Below are 24,234 nucleotides of genomic sequence, written 5' to 3' on the forward strand. Positions count from 1 at the left end.
TTTGGCTTTACGCATGAAAGCAAAATAAAGAAAGTGAAGAGACTGACTTTACATTATTCAAATAGTTTTTTTCAATGTTTAGAAATTAGATTGAGATTAATCAATCCATATTTGAGAAAATTTTGAGTTATTTAATTTTTGCAGAGACAATATTAAAAAGAATTTTTTTTTTTTAAAGATTTTATTTTTTCCTTTTTCTCCCCAAAGCCCCCCGGTACATAGTTGTGTATTCTTCGTTGTGGGTTCTTCTAGTTGTGGCATGTGGGACACTGCCTCAGCATGGTCTGATGAGCAGTGCCATGTCCGCGCCCGGGATTCGAACTAACGAAACACTGGGCCGCCTGCAGCAGAGCGCGCGAACTTAACCACTCGGCCACGGGGCCAGCCCCCAAAAAGAATTTTTTTTAATTAGAATACTTGGATGTTGTAACTGCAAGTATGATGCAGTTCATGCTTGAATTTTGCTTGAATAAATAACTCCAAAAAGAATTCTACTCAAAGTGAGGTCTGAAAATGCATAACGAATTACCTGCTTTTCTCACTATTTTGAAACAAGAGTGGTTTGACTTAAAAGTGGTGGATTAAATGATTTTATTTAATAAGTATTTTGTTCTTCAAAATAGTCTGTCTCCTCTATGCCGTGTGATTCTTGGATAAAAATTAATAACTCCAAGGAATTATAAATATGAGTGAGATGAAATTAATGTTAATAAAGAAAATAATGTTTATTTGAAAACAAGTAATACAAGTGATAGCCTAGGCTGCTTCTTTCATTGGCACATGGGGGTCAGAGGTGCAGGGGAGTAAGAGTAATAAATAACACTGTGAACACTTACTATGTGCCAGACGCCATTTATGAGTGTTATGTGCGTTAGCTCATCTTCACAGCAGCCCTGTTAAGGCAGTAAACGTGTCATCATCCTCATTTCATAGATGAAGAAACAGGCAAGTCATGTGGCTGGCAAGTGGTAAAGCTACATTTAGCACCCACACATTCTGGTTCTGGAGTCCACAAGCTTAACCACCACTTAAAATTGCTGCTACTAAAAAAGAATTCTCCAGAAAAATATGAGATGCCCCCAAACAAAAGAAGAAAAAGAAGGAGGAAAAAAGGATAGAGTCAACCAGATGACTCAAACTTGTTCTGGCTCGAGTTTACCAAGTAAGTCACTAATCAGTATTATTGTGACATTGTAACCTTATTTGGCTTATAAAGAGAAAAGAATAACTAACATTAAGATGACTAAGGTAAACTGATCACATTTAAATCAAGAAGAAGCACAGTATATCTTTTATACTTGGTAGTTTTCTCTTTCAATTATTTATTCTACTGACATTGTGATGGTGGAGGGAGGATGGAAGTGGAAGGAATTTGAGATTCACATTAATGTTGAAATGCTTATTGGACATCCAGGTAGAGATGTCACGTATGCTGTTGGATAAATGTAACTCAAACTCAGAGGGAAAGTCTAGCTAGAGATATAAATTTGGGGATCATCATGACATGATAGTATTTAAAGTCATGAAATTGGTTGACATTACCTAGGAAAAGGATAGAGAAAGAGAAGGAAATCTCGTATCAGAGTAAGAGGAGAAGACAAAAAGGAGACTGAGAAAGAGCAGCCAATGAAAGAAGAGGAAATGCGCAAGTGTGCGGTGCTAGGACAGCAGAGAAAGGAAAGTGAGTGTAGTCAGATGAGCTCAAAACTACTGAGGGTTAGATTGTGTGAAAGAAAAGTTCACTGGGTTTGGCAATGTGGAAGTCATTGGTGAACTTAGCAAAAGTAGTTTAAGTGGAATGTGGAGAAGGAAGCTAGATTGAAGAGGATGGGAAAATTAAGGGGAAATGAGCCTGAGAAGACTAATACAGAGAGAGCCTGAGTAGCCTAATTCTGCCATACTTCCTATAATTATTCTCATCAGAGAGAGCCCAACTTTAATCACTGCCCTCTTCAACTCTGTAGAACCATCACCCACACGACGCTATCATCTTTTCTCTATCTTTGTTCAGCTCTTGTTTATCCTTCCACCCCATCTTTCCCTTCAAAATCCCTCCACTGTATCTTAGGGAATTCATTTTCTGTGGTCAAAAGTCTCTCCTGCATCCTCAATCATATCTTCAAATGTTACCTCTACTTCTTTAGTTGACCTTGACCTTGATGTTGTCTCCCCTCAATGCCATAGAGGCCAGGAGTGAGATCATTATCCTTGCTCACTATTGCCATTTCCAGGTGATACCCTCATTCTTTCAAGAGTTTTCCCGCCCAAATGGTTGGAGTTTAGGTTATCTTTAATGCAGCAAAGTTCTCAGAGAGTCTTTCTTAGAGTCTTTTCTGTTGATGATGACATCCAAGACTCTTACTCATATTTATTTTTTCTCCAGAAATATTATTTGGAGCCAGAATGTAACTCAAACATTGTTTCAGTTATATCAGAGAGTAAGGATTTTGATTACGAAATTTTCAGCTTTTTAAACTCCCTCTGGATATTATCTCTGAAAAATAAGAAGCTAACATATTTTTCTAAATATAAAACACCAAAAATAGTCATGCATGGAAGACTAATGTGACTGTTGAGAAAATTTGGGGGTTAACACAGTGCACAAGAAAGTAGATAGAAACTCTATTGTAACTTTTTGATTGTAAAAACATTCCGTATACTTATTTTCATTTTAATTTCTAGTCTACAGAATGTTTTGGCAAAACAAGATTTTTCTCTGAATTTATAATCCAATTTGTCTTCATGAAATGTTCATCTCCTTCTAAATCAACTTTTAACCCTAAGAAACATTCGAAACCTAGGAAGATTATCTCTTTGGTGCAAGAATTTTCCATTTTAAATTACTCATTATTCAGTTTTGATTAAAAAGATCAAGTGCCCAAGAATGGTAGAATTTGTAATTGTAGATAATCTTTTAATAATCAAACACTTTTCTGTCATACCCATAATGAAATCCCTGGTTCATTAAATTGACATAATTTCTAAATCTCTTAAATGTCATTCACACGTCATCTCCGATCTCTTAAGTAGTTTCTTAGTAAGGATAAATGACATATTGGGCCATGACTAGTTTTTGTTTAGCACAACAACTTGGAAATGAATCTACCTTCAGGATTATTTTCTACCTATGAATAGGCCCCAGTGGAGACCACAACCTCTGGATACCAGAGAGATTAGTTAGTGAGATGATAGCTGGAGGCCTTCACTGTCAGTTCTCAGCCCTGTCTTGTGAAATGCTTCCCAAGCTAAAACCTTTATCTGTTTGTGAACGTAATGTGGTTTTTCTCTAACAAAGTGGTCACATATTCCAGGAGTCTAATTCAATGTATTTGGTTGTCTATTTGACTTTTCCTTCTGCTTATAAGAAAGTTCAAGGCAGAGGCTCAATTCTTTGGCTGATGATGCTGCCTTTAAAACGACAACAGTAACACCAACGTGAAATCCATGGTATTTCAACAAGACTGTAAGTTCCTTGATTGCAGGCAGCAAATGATTCTGAAGATAGATTATTTTCCAAGTCTTATAATAATAGACAATTTTTTAAAAATTGCAATTGCCTGGGGCTGGCCCCGTGGCCGAGCGGTTAAGTTCGCGCGCTCCGCTGCAGGCAGCCCAGTGTTTCGTTGGTTCGAATCCTGGGCGCGGACATGACACTGCTCATCAGACCACGCTGAGGCAGCGTCCCACATGCCACAACTAGAAGAACCCACAACAAAGAATATGCAACTATGTACCGGGGGGCTTTGGGGAGAAAAAGGAAAAAATAAAATCTTTAAAAAAAAAAAAAAATTGCAATTGCCTATCCCCAGAAGGTAGCATGAACTCTATTGAAATCATTTGTTGGTGTTAAATACACACACTTTAGATCTGTATGTTTTGCATATAAATATTGTATATCTCCAACCTCCTTTTTCCTTCCATTTAAAGCAGAATCACACTGCTTTTCTTACATTGAATACAAATTATTTTTCTTTTTTTGACTTAAACAACCACCAAGCAGTAGAGATATGGAGATGAGTAAAGTGATCTCCAGCTAAATTTTCTTCTTTGAGCAAGAAGAGGCAACTGGCAGGCCAGAGCCGATAAGTGTTATGCATTCGTTTAAGAGTTTAGGCAAGTCCTTAAACTTCTCAGGGCTCCATCTACCTCATCCATGAAATGGGAAACTTGGACTAAATTACAAATCCTTGAAGAGCTAAAATTGGGTGATTATTTGAATGCTGTGAATCATTCCAAGATTAAAATTGAAGTTGAAAAGTGGGTCTTTAATAACCGTGAAAGAATTACTAAGCACTAAATTTATGCATGACATTTAGTTTTTCCGTAAAATTTAAGAATTAAGTCTCTGCCTTGACCTAGCTTATATTTAAAAGAAAAGTCAAATAGATAACCGGGTATGCTAAAGAAGACGTCCCATATATGTTGATTTATTTCTTCATCTAATCAGTTGTATCTCTTAGCTAGGCCCTGTGCAGGGAACAGAGAAGTCAAAGATGAATAAAACATGGACTCTGTCCTCAAGAAGTTTATAGTCTCGTTAATATGTTTAAAAATCACAGCAAAACATGACCATAGAAAGCTATATAGTAAGTTTATAAACTGAGTTTCCGCTTACTGTTCAGAACTGACATCACCTTCCTTTATTATGTTAGTTCGTGGCTTTCAATGTAAGTGCTAAACTCTTGAATTTTCCGACTATGGCATTTTGTAATGCCTTGTTTTTCTTAGATTGTAAGCTTGATGAAGGCAGGGCCATGTCTGTCTTATTTAAAGTTGTAACGCTAGCACTTAGCACAGTGTCTGGCATGGAGAAGATGCTAGATGTGTTTGTTGAAGTGAATTTAAGGGTATGAGCATGAGTCAACATTTGTTATTATGATATCATTTTTAGTTGCTTACTTTGAAGTATAACACACGTACAGAGAAGCGCACAAAATACTAATGTGCAGCTCAGTGAGTTACGCAGAGTGAACCCCTGTATAACCACACCAAGGTCAGTAAAAAGATCATTGTCTGCTTTCAACTCCTACCTCCTCCCTCCTTCCAAAAACTCCATTGTTCTGACTTCTTGCATTATCCACTGTGGCCCGAACAGGCTGCCAAAAGCACTGCTCAGCCTTTCATCACCTCTTATGGAATCAGGAGACACGGCAGTGGGAAATACCAGGCTCAACTCTCTGTGTCACTTTCTTCTCCTGAATCTTGGTCCTTATTTAGTCTGCCATCACTGGAAGATCATAATATTTTAAATCAAAGCACAGAGGTCGTATAGAAAATAATGACTACTTTTTACAACATAACTATAAATAGAAATATGTTGATTTATGTGTTTTCAAGTTATTCTTTCTTCCCATTTACCAATATTTGGTCTTCAGTTTTGATCCTTATAATTAAATATGAAGATATTGTCATACTCAGAACGTGTATACCCAGATGCACATAAAGAAGAGGAAGGAGAATGGGTCTGAAGATGATGGTAATGCTTTTGAGGTGTATTTCGTATAGAATTAATTTTTCTTCAGCTCAAGAAGAGAACATAGCAGAGACGTATTTAATTTCGAATTTAACTAAGGTTTTACTTTTGACTTCTCCTTTCATGTTTGTTCTAGGTATTCTTAGGAAAAAGTTTATAATCTAACCACACATTTAGTTAGTGCAATATATTATATATTATTCTCTTCTGACAAATTAATTTATCGTAAAGTTATTAAGTATCAGTTCCTCCATAGAACATTTAAAATATGGTTCAGTTTGGGAAGCATGGATTCACATAAATATTTTCAGGAAAAAACATACTTGTGTTTTATAATTAAACAATAATTTTGATTATTACACCCCTTACATTCCTAGGAATTTAAGTGTTACATACAGGAAGAGAACCTGGAATACACAGTCACACTGGAAAATAGCAGATCCTCTCAGGTCTCAATGAGATTGTGTTACTTGTCATATAGAACTGTATTAATGACAACCCAATTTTCTTTTCATTTAATAAGAAGATTAACTTTATTCCAAGAATAAGCAGGCTACCCTAAGTAGGACATTGACTGATTTGCAGATGTTGAACCATCCCTGCACCCCTGGTATAAATCCCGCTTGATCATGGTGTATAATCTTTTCATTGTGTTGCTGTATTCAGTTTGCCAATACTTTGTTGAGGATTTTTGCCTCTGTGTTCATCAATGATATTGGCCTGTAATTTTCCTTCTTTGTGTTGTCCTTGTCTGGCTTTGGGATCAGGGTGATGCAGCGTTGTAAAATGTGTTAGGAAGTGTTCCATCTTCTTCAACTTTTTGGGATAGTTTGAGAAAGATAGGCACTAATCTTTGAATGTTTGGTAGAATTCTCCAGAGAAGCCATCTGGTCCTGGTCTTCTATATTTTGGGAGGTTTTTGATTAGTGTTTCAATCTCTTTACTTGTGATTGGTCTATTCAGATTCTCTATTTCTTTTTGATTCAGTTTGGGGAGGTTGTATGAATCTAAGAATTTATCCATTTCTTCTAGATTGTCCAATTTGTTGGCATATAATTTTTCATAGTGTTCTCTTATAATCCTTTGTATTTCTGTGGTATCCATTGTGTTTCTTCTCTTGCATTTCTAATTTTATTATTTGAGCCTTCTATTTTTTTCTTAGTGAGTCTTGCTCATGGTTTGCCAATTTTGTTTCTCTTGTCAAACGACCAGCTCTTTGTTTCATTCATCTTTTTTATTGTTTTTTCAATTTCAGTTTCATTTATTTCAGCACTGCTTTGTGTTATTTCCCTCCTTCTGCTGACTTTGGGCTTTGTTCTTCTTTTTCTAATTCTGTAAGTTGTAGCTTAAGATAATTTGAGATTTTTCTTATTTGTTAAGGTGGACCTGTAGTGCTATGAATTTCCCTCTTAGGACCGCTTTTGCTGCATCCCATATGAGTTGGTATGGTGTATTTTCATTTTCATTTGTCTCCAGATATTTTTTGATTTCTCCTTTAATTTCTTCAGTGATCCATTAGTTGTCCAGTAGCATGTTGTTTTGTCTCCACCTATTTGTCACTTTCCCAGCTTTCTTCTTGTAGTTGATTTCTACTTTCATAACATTATGGTCAGAAAAACTGTTTCATATGATTTCAGTCTTCTTAAACTTATTGCAGCTTGCCTTGTTTCCCAACATATGGTCTATTCTTGAGAATGTTCCATGTGCACTTGAGATGAATGTATATTCTGCTGTTTTTGGATAGAATGTTCTATATATATCTGTTAAATTCATCTGGTCTAGTTTTTTGTTTAAATCCACTATTTCTTTGTTGACTTTCTTTCTGGATGATCTATCCATTGATGTAAGTGGGGTATTAATGTTCCTTACTATTATTGTGTTCTTGTTAATATCTCCTTTTAGGTTTGTTAATAGTCTCTTTATGTGCTTTGGTGCTCCTGTGTTGGGTGCATATATATTTATAAGTGTTATGTATTCTTGGTGGAGTGTCCCTTTTATAGTTATATCCTGTCCCTCTTTTTCTCTCATTGTCTTTTTTATCTTGAAGTCTACTTTGTCTGATATAAGTATGGCAACACCTGCTTTCTTTTGTTTACTATTAGCTTGATGTATCCTCTTCTATCCCTTTGCTCTGAGGCCGTGTTTGTCTCTAGAGCTGAGATGTGTTTCCTGGAGGCAGCATATTATTGGGTCTCATTTTTTAATCCAACCAGCCACTCTGTGTCTTTTGATTGGAGAATTCAGTTCATTTACATTTAGAGTGATTATTGATATATGGGGGCTTAATGCTGCCATTTTATCACTTGTTTTCCAGTAGTCTGTATTTCTCTTGTTTCTCATCCCATGTATTTCAGACTACCAATTCAGTTTTGTAGTTCTCTATAGTGGTTTTCTCATTATTTATCATTTGTGTCTCTGTTCTGATTATTTGTTTAGTGGTTACATGAGGTTTGTACAAAAAATTTTGTAGATGAGATAGTTTGTTTTCTGACAGCCTTTTATTTTCTTAGTCTAAGCCAATGCCATCCCTCTCCTCTTCCTTTCTAAGTTGTTGTCAAAACTTATTCCATCTTGTGTTGTGAGTTTGTGGTTAAAATGACAAGGTCGTATTTATTTTTGATGTTTTCCTTCCCTTTATCTTTAATGTTATAATTAAATGTTTGCTAACCTGTTCTGATAGAGAGCTGCAATTTTCTGATTTTGTCTATCTATTTATCTCCTTCTCAAGGCTTTTTAAACCTTTTTTTTTTTTTCAGGTATGAGGGCCTCCTTGATCAATTTTTCTGGGGGGAGGGAGGTTCTTATGGCAATGAACTCCCTCAGCTTTTGTTTATCTGGGAAAGCTTTTATTTCTCCATCATATCTGAAGGATATATTTCTCTGCATAGAGTATTCTTGGCTGAAAGTTTTTGCCTTTCAGAATTTCGAATATATCATTCCACTCTCTCCTAGCCTATAAGTTTTCTACTGAGAAATCCACTGAAACCCTGTTGGGGGTTCCTCTGTAAGTTATTTTCTTCTGCCTTGCTGCCTTTAATATTTTTTCTTTGTCATTGACTTTTGCCAGTTTTACTACTATATGCCTTGGAGAAGACCTTTTTACATTGATATAATTAGGAGTTGTATTAGCTTGTTTTACTTGTATTTCCAGCTCCTTCCCAGGTTTAGTAAGTTCTCAGCTATTATTTCTTTGAACAAGCTTTATGCTCCATTCTCCCTCTCTTCTCCTTCTGTAATATCTATAATCCTTACGTTGCATTTCCTAATTGAGTCAGATATTTCTCAGATAATCTCTTCATTTCTTTTTAGTCTTAGTTCTCTCTCCTCCATATGAAGACGTTCTATACTTCTGTCTTCTAGACTGCTAATTCTGTCCTCCACAATTTCAGCTCTATCATTCAGGGACTCCAGATTTTTCTTTATCTCAACTGTTCTGTTTTTCATCTCCAACATTTCTGATTGGTTTTTCTTTATAGTTTCAGTCTCTTTTGTGGAGAATTCCCTCTGTTCATTAATTTTTTTCTTGATTTCATTGAACTGTCTATCTGTATTTTAACTCATTGATTTTTTAAATGATAGCTATTTTGAATTCTTTGTTATTTAGATTGTAAATTTCTCTGCCTTCAGGGTTGATTTCTGGGTGCTCGTCATTTTCCTTCTGGTCTGGAGTATTAATATATTTCTTCATACTATTTAATGGTGTGGATTTGTGCCTTTGCATAATGATAGTATCTGGTCACAGCTTCCACCTGTCACCACTGGGGTAGGTGGTCAGGAACAATGGGTCTGAGCCCATTGTGATCCCTGGCATGTGTGCCTATCCTTAGAATCTATGCTGATAGGGCCTGTCTACGATTTCTGGCTAGCTTGCTCACAGCTGCTGCTTTTCTAATGTATGCATGGGTGCTCTGGCTGACCAGCTGAGCTAGTGCATCAGGTGGGGGAAGGGGCGCTTTCTTTCATGCATGATCCCAGGGGCATTTATGTGCTGCCCTTGCTATCTGCTCTCCTGGGGGCCTGGCTTGATGAAGACCCCCTTGTAATATCTTAGCCTCCTTTTTAAAAAAATTTTTTTTTAAAGATTGGCACCTGAGCTAGCAACTGTTGCCAGTCTTCTTTTTTTTTTTTTAAAGGCTGGTACCTGAGCTAACAACCATTGTCAATCTTTTTTTTTCTTTCTGCTTTTTCTCCCCAAGTCCTCCCAGTATATAGTTGTATATTTCAGTTGTGGGTCCCTCTAGTTGTATAGCTTAGCCTCCTTTGTGTGGGGTTTTCCCAAGGGCTGTGAGGGAATTTGGAAAGCAAAGGTGTTCCTGCAAAGAGCTGCCCCTCCTTTCTCTTTTCTCAGAGCTACATGTGGTTCTGAACTCTGGCTTGCTGCCATTGGGGGTGGGAGAGGAGATTCCTTTACCTCCTTCTATTTCCTCCTGGAGGGTCCTGCACCTCCACCTTCAGATGTACGGCTGCATGGATCTCTCAGACGTCTTTTGTGTTGTGTGAATGTTCTCTATTGGTTTATGAATGTCTTTTCACTGTATCATAGCGGCACAAGTCTAAGGGAAGAGCTCACTCCACCATGATGCTGACATTACTCTATAGTTTTGCATTTTACATTTAGGTCAATGATCCATTTGACTTAATTTTTGATGAGGGTATGTCATCATCTACAAAGACTCTAGTCTCTGTCTAGATTCTTTTTTTGCATGTTGATGTCCAATTGTTCCAGCAGCAGTTGCTAAAAGACTGTCTTTGCTCCACTGTATTGCCTTTGCTCCTTTCTCTAAGATCAGTTGACTATATTTCTGTAGGTCTCTTTCTAGCTCTATTCTGTCCCTTTGATCTATCTATTCTTTTACCAATATCGTACTGTCTTGATAACGGTGACTTTATAGTAAGTGTTGAAATCGCATAGTGTCAATCCTCCAACTTTGCATTATATGTCTAAAAGTCTTTTCCAAGTTGCTCTAACACCACTAAATCTTTTGTATTTCAGTGGCTTCACGCATGTCTATTTTTTCATCCTTTCTGCCCTTACAAAGGCTGTTCTGACCACCTTGAGTCACTTCACTCTCTTTTTTTACTTAATAATCTGTATTGAAATTTCTAACCAAGTTTTTTTTTAAATTTACATGTGGCAAACTTCTTCTTTGAACACATCTCACTCTCATTAGAAAGACATGTCATTAAAAGTGAGGAAAATCAACAAGTATTCAGAATAATAGCCTGAACTTGCATATGTCCCTGGGGCTTGCACTAGTCTCACTTTCCCATCCATTTCACTGCACCTGATCTCTTGTCTCTGCATGTCCCTAATCAGACTCTTCTCCTTTCTGCCAACCCTTGAATTGGCTAATTCATACTCTAAAAGAGTAAGGTAAGACCTAATTTCTCCTTCTACCTCCAAGCGGGCTGTCGTCTCCCTGCATTGTGCTCTAACTCTATTCATTTCTGTCTTATTTCATTTACCCTACTGAGCTTAATTACAGCAGTAAGCTTGCAATTTTCTGAGGAGAAGGACAGTTTCTTATTAATTTTTATATTCACTAACAACCATCCCAGAGGTTAGTACATAGAAAGTGCTCTATAATGTATGGATGTTGAATGCCTGATTAGAAATAGAGCTTCTGAAAACTGACACCGTCTGGGTCTCTGAAAGTCTAATTGTCCTTCAAATTGCTTTCTGGTACTTGAAAAGATAGACCAGTAGCCTGGGCATTCAATGGCAACCCTGTAGCTTCAGCATACCCTGTCTGATTTCTCCCAAGTGAGCACACAGGAGGTGGGACAGGTTTTTGTTTCTTTTTCTTTTATGTTTATGTTTCATTAATTCATTTTGAATCCCTGAGTGGCTTGGAGAAAGTGATTTAAGTGGGCCATATACTTTTCCATCAATTTGTGTATCATTTATTACATTTTAACCAAATAGATTTTTTTTCTCTTTTCATGGAATTGAAATAATTATACAATTACAAAGCAGAGAGCAAAGTAAAGCTATTTATTTTGACCACCTGCTGTACCCCAGGCTCTGAGCTAGGCACTCTGGTTCCTTTATCTCATTCAATTCTCATGATACCCCAAAGAGAAGTACAGTTATTACCATTTTAAGATTTAAAACAAAAGCAAAACAAACATCTGAAGCACAGTTGTGGTACTTGTAGTGTGAGTGCTGTCTGCCTTCTTAAACGAATATAACCAAAGGCAGCCATAAGTCTTGCAAGTAAGGAATTCTTTTAGAACAATGCAATGATTCCTTGTCATTGCCAGGTCATAAATACCATGAAATGAGATTTCTTACAAGGTCATTTTATTTTGAGTTTTAGTCTTTTATGAAAATGGAATTTATTAAAATTTAAACAACTCAGAAGCTAAGAGATTGAAAGAAGAATAGAGATGGATGGAGATGGAGAAAGAGAGAAAGCATAATTTGTTTTAGGGAGAATAACTAGTTGGTCATATAGCATAGTCTCTGATATTCATATAGTCTTAGATTTGAAATTTTGGAGGGTCAGTGGCATATATACACACATGTGTGCACAAACACTCACGTCAATGAAATATTTGGGGGGGAGGATTAGTGTCGATCTATCTAGCCACCTGTTTACCTATCGCTGAAAATCTTTAACAGCATGATAACTGAAATTAACAAACAATTGCTCCTGGGGTTGAAACTCTCAAATAGGAGATGAAATCACCTAAGTTGCTATAACCTGGGTAAAAGTCTTTCTTACCTCACCTGCCACCAGTTTCCTCATTTGTAAATTAAGTGGTTTCAATAAATCCCCTCTGAGGATATTGCTACTTAAATATTTTGTGATATTTAAAATTTTCAGCTCTGTCCACGTTTGTTAATTTAACAGAGATATGACTAGTTAGAAGAAAATCAAGAGAAGAATATAGGAATTACTATAATGTAAAAACTGGAAAATCAGTCCTTTATTAGACAATGAACTATGTATGAAGTCATTTCTGTTTCTTCGCTATTTACATCTATTTTAATGGTCTCTTTGTTTTTATATTTGTGAGCAGATTTCAATCATATGAAACTTTAAAGATTTTCCCACAGAAGTATTGCAAATTCTTTTAATTCTGTGAAAAACTGAATTCAAAACTGGAATTATTAAAATTAATTTTAAACCTCTCAAGATATAGTTCTAAGCAGATGGGAGAATATTTAGGCTATTAAACCTAATCCATAAATCATCATCTAGGATAATGAGACTTTAATGTTCTCTTCAATTTTTCCATTAATTTAAAGTGTCTAGGGCTTTCAGATAAGTTATTTTGGTACAATAACTATGGAAAAAGCACTACTCTGTTGCTATGGAAAACTTATTCCTTAAATGTGTGTTTTCCCTTCTGTTTGAGATCTCTAATTCCTTTTCCATACTCCTATAATCTTACATACCAAAGTATGTAAGTATCTCAATTTTTGTTTTATTATGATTATTGATATATAAAAATACATATCAGAGGTTATGGTAATATTAAAAATGAAAAAGAAAATAAAAGTTTAGCCTTCTTTAAGATATTTTAATATTGAAGCTACCAAGAATCAGAGCCCATCATTCATTCTATAAACTACTGAATCACTTATATGTCATGCATGATCCAGATACGATCATGGCCTGATTTATGTAACTTGATTGAAAAAATTTGAAATTTGAATGTTAAGTGCAAAAGTTAAGCCTTCCAGAAGTGATGTATGTCTCTGAATATTTAGTACCACAAGATGCTCCAAGAAGATAAGTTTGAGAAATGCTTTCTTAGAGATTCAGCGTGTACATTACGTGTGTCTTACAGTTATGACAGCTGTTTAGCCTAGTTTAATACAATGCTTACTAACTTGATTTTGAAACAGTTATTTTAATAACTATTAGCCTATTTTAGAATTTTTTCTACCAAACTCACTCTGAGAAATATCGCAAAATGCAATCATCCAAACTTTAATCATGACATAATTTCCAACCTCCTCCTGTAAAGATTTGTAAATATTTTGATAAAACAGTTGCATATACTTTTAAAATGTGAACAAGTAGAGTCATATCTAGATTTCCTATCTTCCAGTCACGTAGTGTGACTGGTTTCCAAAAATAAAGCCAAAAGATTGAACATAATTTTTTGGAGAATAACTTGACAATTGATGGATTATGTAACTTGAGAATCTACCCAATAAAAATACCAAAAAATAAAATAAGTATATTTTAAAAGCATAGTGGAAATTTCAGCAAAGTCCTCATGAGTCACAAATGAAGGGGGCATGCAGAACAGAGTTTGTTGGGTTGAGGTTGTGGGCCGGTGAAACCCAAGGAGAAAATCTCCAAGGTGATTTTGTTGGAGCCCTGGAAAAGGGGGCTAAGGGACAAGTAGCGGGTAATTTGGGTTTAAATAGCTATGTAGGTACAAGGTCTGTTGATGAGGAGGATATGGAATCAAACTCTCCCTATATCTGGGACCAATGGAGGTCTACACCTCGGTGAAATGTAGCTGAGAACAATATGCTCATTTGGACAGTGCGATGATAGGAAACTTGTTGGGATAGGCATACGCTCAGTATAGAAGTAGTCTTACCCGCTGAGGATTTGTTAACATGGATCAGCCCTCACATAAGTTTGGGTTTTGAGTTATGAACTACCTGTGAGGTCCGGGAAACCCCAGGCCAAGAAATTAATGTAATAAGCGTCTCCATTTCATACCTACTAGGATGGGTATAATCAATAAAAAGGAAAGTCACAAGTGTTAGCACAGATATGAAGAAATTGGAACACTTGTGCATTGTGGCGGAAATGTCAAATGGTGCAGTTACTGTGCAAAACAGTTTAGTGTTTCCTCTAAACATAGAATTACCATACAACGCAGGAATTCCACTCCTAGGTGTATATCCACAAGAACTGAAAGCAGAGACTTGCACAAATATTTGTCTACCAATGTTTATAGCAGCATTATTCAGAAAGGCTGAAAGGGAGAAACAGCCTAAGTGTCCGTCAACAGATGAATGGATAAACAAAATGTGATATATACATACAGTGAAATATTATTCAGCCATAAAAAGGAATGAAGTTTTGATATGTGCTACAACATGGATGGCCCTTGAAAACATTATGCTAAGTGAAATAAGCCAGACAGAGAAGGACAAGTATTGTATGAGCCCATTTATTTGAGATGCCTGAAATAGGCAAATTCATAGAGACAGAAAGTTGAATAGGGGTTACTAGGGGTCGAGGGAAGGGGGAACGTGGAGTTATTGTTTATTGGATACAGTTTATGTTGGCTATGATGAAAAAGTTTTGAGCAGAGATCGTGGTCCTAGTTAGACAACACTATGAATGTATTTAATGCCACTGAACTGTATATTTACAGATGGTTAAAATAAATATTTTGTTATGTATAGTTTACCAAAATTTTTTTTTAAAAAGTAGTCTCATACTGGTGGTTTTACCTGAAGCACTTGAAGGGAACATACACAACTGTTTTCCAAAAGTTGTAACATTTTACCCTCCCACTAGCAACATGTGAGAGCTCTGGCTGCTCCACATTCCCACCAAACCTTGGTATTGCCATTGTTTTTAAATTGAGCCATCCTAGTACATGTGTAGTAGTATTGCATTTTGGTTTTAATTTTAATTTCCTTGATGATTAATGATGTTAAACACTTTTCATGCTTATTGGTCATTTGCGTATTTTCCTTTGTGAAGTATCTCTTCCATCTTTTGCCAATGTTTTCAATTTAGGTTATTTTATTATTAGTGATTTTTAGGACTTTGTATATTCTGGGAAATAAGTCCTTTGCGTGATATATATTTTGCAAATATTTTCTACTTATCTGTGGCTTGTTTGTTAATTTTCTTAATGGTGCCTCTGGTGATCAGAAGTTTTTAATTTGAATGAAATTCAATTTATTGTTTTTTTACGGTTCGTTCTTTCTGCCCTAAGAAGTGTTTGCCTAACTCAAGTTGGCGAAGAAATCCTTCTGTATTTTTCCTAGATGTATTAATGTTTTAGCTTTTGCTTTTAGGTTTAAGATCTAAAGTTTAATTAATTTTTACATGAAATAGAAGTTTAACTCTTTTTATAGAGATACCTACTTGTTCATTTGTTGAGAAGAAACATTTTGTTTCCCTCATTGAATAGTTTCAATGTCTTTGTCAAAAATCAATTGATTATATAAGTGTGGTTTGTTTCTGGAATTTCTATGCTTGTCAAAAACTTTGATCAACTTGTCTATTCTTATGCCAATACAACAGTAGCTTGATTACTGCAAATTTATAGTATGTCTCGAAATAAAGTAGTGTAAATTCTCTAATCTTATTGTTTTTTTCCAACATTGGTTTTTCTAGATATTTTGTGTTTCAATATACATTTTGAAATCAACTTACCAACTTCTAAAAACAAAACAAACTTTGAAAAAGCCTGCTGGGATTGTGATTGGGGTTGCATTGAATCTGCAGTTCAGTTTGGGAAAAAAATAACATTTGAACAATCTTGAGTTTCCCGGTTTCTGGATACAGTACAGATCTCTCTGTTAGTTCAGGTGTTCTTTCATGTTTTCTCAGCAAGGATTTGTAGTTTCAGTGCGGGGTCTTGCATATATTTTATTAAATGTATCCCTAAGTATCTTATGTTTTTATGTTATGATATATGATAGTTTTGAATTTCATTTTCTAATTGTTTATTGCTAAGGTTTAGAATAACAGCTGATTTTTGTATTAGATCTGTGTTGGTATCCTGTAACCTTATTGAATTTCACTTAATAGTTCTAGTTGTTGTTTTATAGATTCTTTGGTGTTTTCTACATAAACATAAATATTTATATGTAAATAGAAAAAAAATTAGCTTTTTCTTTTGAATCTTTACGCTTTTTTTTGTATTGTTAACATTGGCTAGGACCTCAAAAAAACCTTGAATAGAGGTGGTGAGAATGGACGTCCTTGCTTGTTTTCAGTCTTAAGAAGAAAGCATTCCATCTTTTACCATCAAATATAATTTTAGCATGGGTTTTGTACAAATACCTTTTTTAGAGTCTATTTCTAATGCATGACAATTTTTTATCGTGAACAGCTGTTGAATTTTTTCCAAATGCTTTTTCTGCCCCTGTTGAGATGATTTCCCCTTTTTATTGTGTTTATGTGGTTAACGGTACAGTCATGCATCACTTAACAACAGGGATACCTTTTGAGTACATACTTGTGTATTTTTAGTTGTGGGTCCTTCTAGCTGTGGCATACGGGATGCCGCCTCAGCATGGCTTGATGAGTGGTGCCATGTCGGCGCCCAGGATTCAAACCGGCTAAGCCTTGGGCCGCTGAAGCAGAGCACGCGAACTGAACCACTCAGCCACAGGGCCGGCCCCTTCTTTTTTCTTCTTCTTCTTCTTCTCCCCAAAGCTGCCCAGTACATAATTGTATATTCTAGTTGTGAGTGCCTCTGGTTGTGCTATGTGGGATGCCGCCTCAGTGTGGCATGATGAGAGTGTGCCCCCAGGATCTGAACTGGCGAAACCCTGGGCCAATGAAGCAGAGCGCATGAACTTAACTACTTGGCCCCGGGCTGGCCTGGGGCTGGCCCCACCCTCTTTTGTTCTTTTATATTTTTTCTTTTTGAGGAAGATTAGCCCTGAGCTAACATCTGCCGCCAATCCTCCTCTTTTTGCTGAGGAAGACTGGCCCTGAGCTAACATCCATGCCCATCTTCCCCTACTTTATATGCAGGATGCCTGCCACAGCATGGCTTGATGAGCAGTGCATAGGTGCACACCCGGGATCCCCAGGCTGCCAAAGCAGAACATGAGAACTTAACCGCTGCATCACTGGGCTGGCCCCAGAAGTATGCTTTTTTTAAAAGATCAAATCATTCTACTGTTACACCGACCTGAAGAATTTATTGACAGAGAAATAAGCAAAATGTATGCATAAAACTTCCTGCCTATTAAAAAAAAAAAGAAAACGAAGACACAAAAATGTGCAGAGGTCTTCTTTATAGATGGGAACACATAAAATAGCCCCAAATTTCTGCACAGTATTACCTTTGATGAGTGTAGATATGAGAAAATGGAACATATCATCTTGTTCAGTCCGTTTTCCATTCGTTTCAGTTTGGGCTAACCCATATGTTTATACATGTTAATATTTTAAATTTCTCTTCTTAATTACTTTTTGAACTTCTTATATGTTTGTTATTCCTATCACTCATAAATAATTATTTCTACAAGTGTAAAATTTTTTATGTCCAATTTTGTTTGTATCACTTCTTCCACCAGTAAAGAGTCTGATTTTGATTATCTAGCTTCTTTACACTCCATGTAGGAGAAAAACTACACCCATATTTTAAGAGCTCTGTAGATTTAGTAAAAACTGTGTTTCCCAGAGACACTTGAGAAATAGCAGCTGAGAGGTACTGAGAGTAAATCAAGTGAAATTAAAACGCCTGTGGGTAGAGGCAACTGTCACGTTAGCTCTTACTTTCTTAGGAAATGGAATTGGTAACATAATGCTTTACAATTCCAAGTGGAGTACTGTTTGGTCTTGTGAAATCTAAACGTTCAAGATTTAGGACAGTGATGAAAGGCAAATGGTAACTTGGCTGACTTCTTAGCTTTTTAGTGTGGGGGATGGCGTTTTGTGACGAGAACAACTAATAAAGAGCTGCTATCAAGATTGGCTTTAACTGTCTGTGCAGCTGGAGGAGACGAGATGGAGAGATGAGTGCCCAGGCCTCACTTAGTGACACTTGGGTTCCCTTAGTGTATGTGGGATCAGGAAGTTCTGGGAAGAACAAAGCACCATTTCTTTTACTTTCAGAATTTATACACGTAAGTTCACTTGCCTTGGCCTCCAGTTTTATAAGTCATAAGAGATGTCAACAATTGCCATTGAATATGATAAAATGAAACTTGAAGCAAAGAATCAGTGTTCCTAATCAGGAAATTCTCTTTGTTATGGCTGTTACTACTCAAATCTCAGACACTGGAGAGTCAGTCCCTATGGAGGCTGACCATTCCTTCACATGGCTCATCATGACAGGCCAGGAGTGGGGACAATTACAAACGATAGTACTATGCAGTCCTGAAGGCTGGCACCCCCAAAAGCCAACATTCATTTGGGGCTTACTGAGCCCATTTCCCAGACTTTTGAGCAGAGTCTGGTCCCACTGATCTAAAGGAAATAAATAAATATTCATTTGCAATAAATGAAAATTCATTTCAATAGAAGCAAAGCATGACCAGGAACACATGTCATCGTGTAAAAGTCCATCAAAGACAACTTCTGCGAAACCTTTTGAAAATATTTAGAAGAGAGTCTGCAACTGTCTGCATCTAGTTCATGCCAAGATCATGTAGTCTTGGGGAGCAAATATTTGCACGTATGCCATCATTCCCGTCTCCCACGAACATGGCAGATATTGCTACTTAATCTTTTTCCATATGTCTCTCCAGACAGCCAACTCCAAAAAACCAGAGTGTCCTGCAAATTAAAATCTACTGACTGTTTCTGATCTAATCCAATGAATTTGATGCTGAAATTGGATGACCCTAAGATCAACTTAACATAAACTTACTGAGTACTTAATTATCAAAATACTTTGTAGGGTCACAAGAGATCACAATGAGGCATAAAATACTATGTGTGGTCTCAAGGAACTTTGAATACAGAAGGAGAGACAAGACACAGGCTATCATCTTGAGGTATTAAGCGACAACTGGGTAAGTGGCCAAGAGGGCCCCATAGGGAATCTGGACGAGAGGAGAAAGCCAGAAGATGTAAAAGGTTTAAGGAGACAAAGAGCAACAGTCAGGGGACTTGGCTAAGGTGGGAGGAGTAGAGGAGTAAGAAGGCAAGACCCAGAGTGGAAGAGGTCGGAGAATTGCTAGGAAGGGCTCCAGGTTTAGTGATTGCTGATCTTGAAGAGCAAGTGCTTACACTCGGCTCCACTTTACATTGTCTGCTGGATAGAGGTGCCTGCTAGCCCACGCAGACTGCGTATAGTTAGAAAGCAGGATTGTTGGAGCCACAGATGCTTCAATGATTCTATAATGCCTAATAACATAAGAAACATGTTTGGATTATTTGCAGCTATCTTGTGTTTGTTTCTTGTGCGTTTTTTTGAGCAAGATTAGCCCTGAGCTAACATCTGCTGCCAATCCTCTTCTTTTTTTTGCTGAGGAAGACTGGCCCTGAGCTAATATCCATGCCCATCTTCCTCTGCTTTATATGTGGGACACCTGCCGCAGCATGGCCTGACAAGTGGCGTGTAGGTCTGCACCCGGGATCTGAACCGGTGAACTCCATGCTGCTGAAGCAGAGTGCAAACTTAACTGCTGTGTCACTGAGCCGACCCCTTATGGTTTTTTTTTTTTATGGAGAACAAACAGTGAAATCAAATCCATTTTTGCATATGAAGTTTTTTAAGATGGAGGAGCTAAAGCATTTTTATAATACTGAGTTAGAGACCAGACATAAAAATGCACCTTGGTGTAATGTGTTGTACAGAAAAGATACGGGGCCTGTGACTGGGGTTGAGGAGACCACAGAGGAGGATGCAATGGCAAGAATGAAGGAATGGGATGGCTGACGAAGAGGTAAGCAAGAACCTTCCAGAACTGGACATGAAATGAGGTGTCCCCTGGGTAGGGACTTATGATTAAGTCTGTTGCTTTTCCAACACTAATCGTTATTAAAATGATGACTGATCTTGGTGATTCTGAAGCCATTAAAAAGGCATCTGCCTATGCCCGAATTAACAGGACAGATGTTGCTGACCTTTCATCTAGTCAAACAGGCCTTGAGTATTTGCGATTTCAAGGTTCTTGTTCATTTATGATCTTTCCTGTGTTTTCTGAGCCTCCAATAGTATTTTTTGTCATAAGGTACAAATGTTGACCCAGGGAGTGGGAGAGTGTTTGGTGTGCCCCTTAGGGCCTTAGCATTGTGACAATGTAAAGTGAAGGTGAGTAGGAGGATTTCTCAAATTTCCAGAACCCCTGCCTTTGATTGGTCCCCCGCCCACCCCTGCCCCAGAGCTTGAGGAGAAGTTTATATGGGAAGGAGGAACACCTGTTTGCAGTGGGCTCTGAAGGCAGAAGGGAGGATGGGGTGGGGAAGAGCTCACCCTAGGAGGCAATCCAGACACCCACTACACTGCCTCTAGCAGGGGGAGAAATGGAAACCAGAGAGGGAAAAGTTCTCCTAAATGTACAGGTATAAAACTAGTTGGAAAAGAAGAATAAAACAACATTGACTGGGGCCATCTAGGTAGCGCAGCGGTTAAATGCGCACGTTCCACTTCTCGGCAGCCTGGGGTTTGCCGGCCGGGATCCCGGGTGTGGACATGGCACCGCTTGGCAAGCTGTGCTGTGGGAGGCATCCCACATATAAAGTAGAGGAAGATGGGCACAGATGTTAGCTCAGGGCCAGTCTTCCTCAGCAAAAGGAGGAGGATTGGCTGCAGATGTTAGCTCAGGGCTAATCTTCCTCAAAAAAAGAAAGAAAACAACATTGACTTCAGGATAATACTTACCTCTGTGGCAGGAAGACAGGGAACGGGACAGAGAAAAGGGGAGAAAGAAACTGCAAGCATATGTGTATTATTTATTTCTTAAAAGAAAGATTGAAAATGCTAACATTTTGCCATATGCTTCACATTTTTTAAGGAATAAGATGTTATAGGTAATTTTGTCACATAAATATCCACAGCATAGTCATGCACACACACATATGTTTGTATGTATAAACGTATAAAACCTATTCAATGAACCTGCAGAAATTTTTCTCGCTCAGCAACTTTACTTTTTTCCTTAACATATATTTTTGTGATTTCTTTCCATCAATACATGTAGATCGGATCCTTTGAGTCTAGTTGCTGAATAGCAGTATTCCATCATACGAGTAATGCATAAATCTACATTGTGTGTGTCTATCTTGATCCAACTTTCTAGAGGCTTGCCCACTTTATTAGCTTTCAAAAGAATAGATTTTTAAAGTCATCTCTTTAGTGTTTTTCCTAGATTATTAATTTGAGTTTTGTTTTTATAATTACATGGCTTCAACTTTCTTACTGTTCTTTTGATTTCTTTGTCTAGCTTCCTGGATTAAATGCCAGCTCATTTATTGTAATAAATATATTTAAGACTATTTGTCACTTTTTGTACGGCTTTAGCTATCTCACAAATTTTTTTTTAGTATTTTACTTTTTAAATTATCATTCAGCTATTATACTTTATAATTTTCTTTTTGAATTATTCTTTAATCCACTCATTGTTTAGGCTTTTTGTCTTTTCAGGTTTTCCAAACAGTAGGATTTTAATTACTATTTGTAACAGTTAATTTCTAATTTAATAGCATAGTGATCAGAAAACATGTTTTGAATGATTATGATTCTTTGTGCTGAAAGTATACAGTAAATTTTCTAAATATTTAAAATGTGTTCTGCATGCTTTGCAAGAACGTGTGTTCTCTGTTGGGTTCTCTTTTGGGTACAAGGATATGCATTTATAATCACGTTATATGTGTGACTCAAATCCTTTCTCTACATTCTTCAAATAAGTAGTTTCAGAGAGAGATGTTAAATTCTGCCATTATGATTATGAGTTTGTCAAGTTTATTTTGTAATTTTGAGTTTTTGTCATTGTTTTTTGGTGTTTCACACTAAAGTCTGTATTGTTAAGTATATACAAATTTATCCTTTTTATATAGCCTTTTCATAAATTGTGACTTATATGTTTTATTCATTTTAATGCTTTTGCTTCATATTTTATTCTGAGTGACACTGCTGTAGTGGATCCGTTTTGGACTATATATGCCCGGTATGTCTCTTTTTCTTTTAAAATTTTCTGTTTTAGAGTGTGTGCATAGCAGTGTCTCTTATAAGCAGAATATAACTGATTTTTTTTATATACAAGCGGATCATTTCTGATTTTTAATCAAGTCATTTAATCCATTTACATTTATTGTCACTATAACGTATTTGGAGTTACATTGACCGTCTTAGTTTATGTTTCAGTTTCATCAGAGATTTCTCATGGCTTCTTTGCTCCTCCTTTCCTAATTTTTGTTGGATTGGTAACCTATAGATTAGTGTTTTCCCCATTGATTTCTATTTATACATATTAAAATTTCTCAGCCATTATCTCTTTGAATATGCTGCTCCAACATCCCTCTGTTATCTTTCACTAGAATCCTATTAAAGTTCTAGTAAACAAGGATTATCAAAGAACACTATATCTCTTAACAACTCTTTCAATTTGTTTCTTTATGCTGCGTCTTGGTAAAATTCTCAGTTCTCTCTTCCGTTTTGTTAACTTTTTTACTTTGTTCTTTTAGAGTTTATTCTTTCACTTTTCCATCTATTTTTTTAACGCCTATATTTTTTCAGGATTACTAATTAAATCTTTTCCTATTCATATAATTTTATACTTTTTCAATAGAGATCATTCCTTCCTTTTCCTCTCTGATTTTGGTACCAAGTAGGGTGTTGCTGTAACAAATATCTAATAATGTAGAAGTGGCTTTGGAACTGGGTAATGGGTAGAAGCTGGAGGAGTTTTGAGGTGTGTGCTAGGAAAAGCCTAGATTGCCAGGAAGGCACTGTTGGTAGAAGTGTAGATGTTAAGGGTGATTCTAGTACGGGTTCAGAAAGAAAAGAGACCTTGAGAGAGAGCCTCTGTTTTCTTAGAAAATAGACAAAATAATTGTAAATAGAATGTTAGTAGAGATATGGGTGTTATAGGTCATTCTAGCATGTCTCAGATGGAAATGAAGAAGGTTATTGGAAACTGCAAGAAAGGAGATCTTTGTTGTAAACAGTGGCAAAGAACTTGGCTGCACTAGCATTCTGGTGTTGTGTGGAAGGTAAAACTTGCAAGTAAAAAAATTGGGTATTTAGCTGAGGAGATTGCTCAGCAAAGTGTTCAAGGATCAGGTTGGTTCCTTCTGAGTGCTTATAGTAAAAGGCAAGAAGAGAGAGATGAATTGAAGAAGGAATTGTTAAGCAAAAAGGAACCAGAGCTTGAAGATTTGGAAAATTCTCAGTCTACCCATGTTACAAAAAAATGAGAATGCTTGTTCTGAAGAGAACATTGAGGCTGTGATTGAACAACCATTTGATGAGGAGATTAGTAGGGGTGTGAACCTCAAATGTATTCAGCCACCTCAGCAGAAGCCATAAATAGAGATGGGATTATAGTAGCAGAAACACTGCCAGTTTAAACCGAAGGGGATGGAGCTGGGATGAAATGGAAGAAGACTGTCAGACTTAGTCACCACAGGACGGGACCATGGAGCTATTTGGCTCAAATGTACTCTATTCTTTAAGAAGAGGGATCAATGACTCCAAAGCCCTTTAAGAGATCTTCAGGGCTGCCTCTTCAGTTTCATTACCTTGTTTCCAATAGGCCAGACAGTCTCCAAGTGAAGCTTTGAGGATGGGACCTCCACCTGGCAGAGCCACAGGACTGCCATTCAATGGATCCAGAAGGCAGAGTATGGAGCCAAAGAGGATTATTCCCAAGCTTTAAGATCTGATGGAATTTGCCTTGCTAAATGTTGGACTTGCCTGGGGCCTGTTACCCCTCCCCTCTTTTCTGTTTCTCTCTTTTGGAATGGGAATGTCTCTGCCTGTCCCTCCATTGTATTTCAGAAGCACATAACATGTCTGGTTTCGCAGATTCACAGCTGGAGAGGAAATGCTTCTGGATGAATCATACCTTGAGTCTCACCCATACCTACTTTAGATGATATTTAGATGAGATGTTGGAATTTATACTTAGAGTT

At 36.9% G+C, this 24,234-nt stretch overlaps 1 long non-coding RNA gene across 6 annotated transcripts in view; it reads left to right on the forward strand.

Annotated features, from left to right (window-relative positions):
• The first annotated feature begins 973 nt into the window (after window positions 1–973).
• Window positions 974–24,234, forward strand: part of LOC106848173 (uncharacterized) — an 86,226-nt gene continuing 62,965 nt past the window's right edge. For all 6 annotated transcript variants that reach the window (XR_011501866.1, XR_011501864.1, XR_011501867.1 and 3 more), the window contains exon 1: window positions 974–1,162. This is a non-coding gene — a long non-coding RNA (uncharacterized lncRNA). The remainder of the gene's footprint in view (window positions 1,163–24,234) is intronic.

The sequence above is a fragment of the Equus asinus genome, chromosome 3 (assembly GCF_041296235.1).
Source record: "Equus asinus isolate D_3611 breed Donkey chromosome 3, EquAss-T2T_v2, whole genome shotgun sequence".
NCBI classification, from domain to species: domain Eukaryota; kingdom Metazoa; phylum Chordata; class Mammalia; order Perissodactyla; family Equidae; genus Equus; species Equus asinus.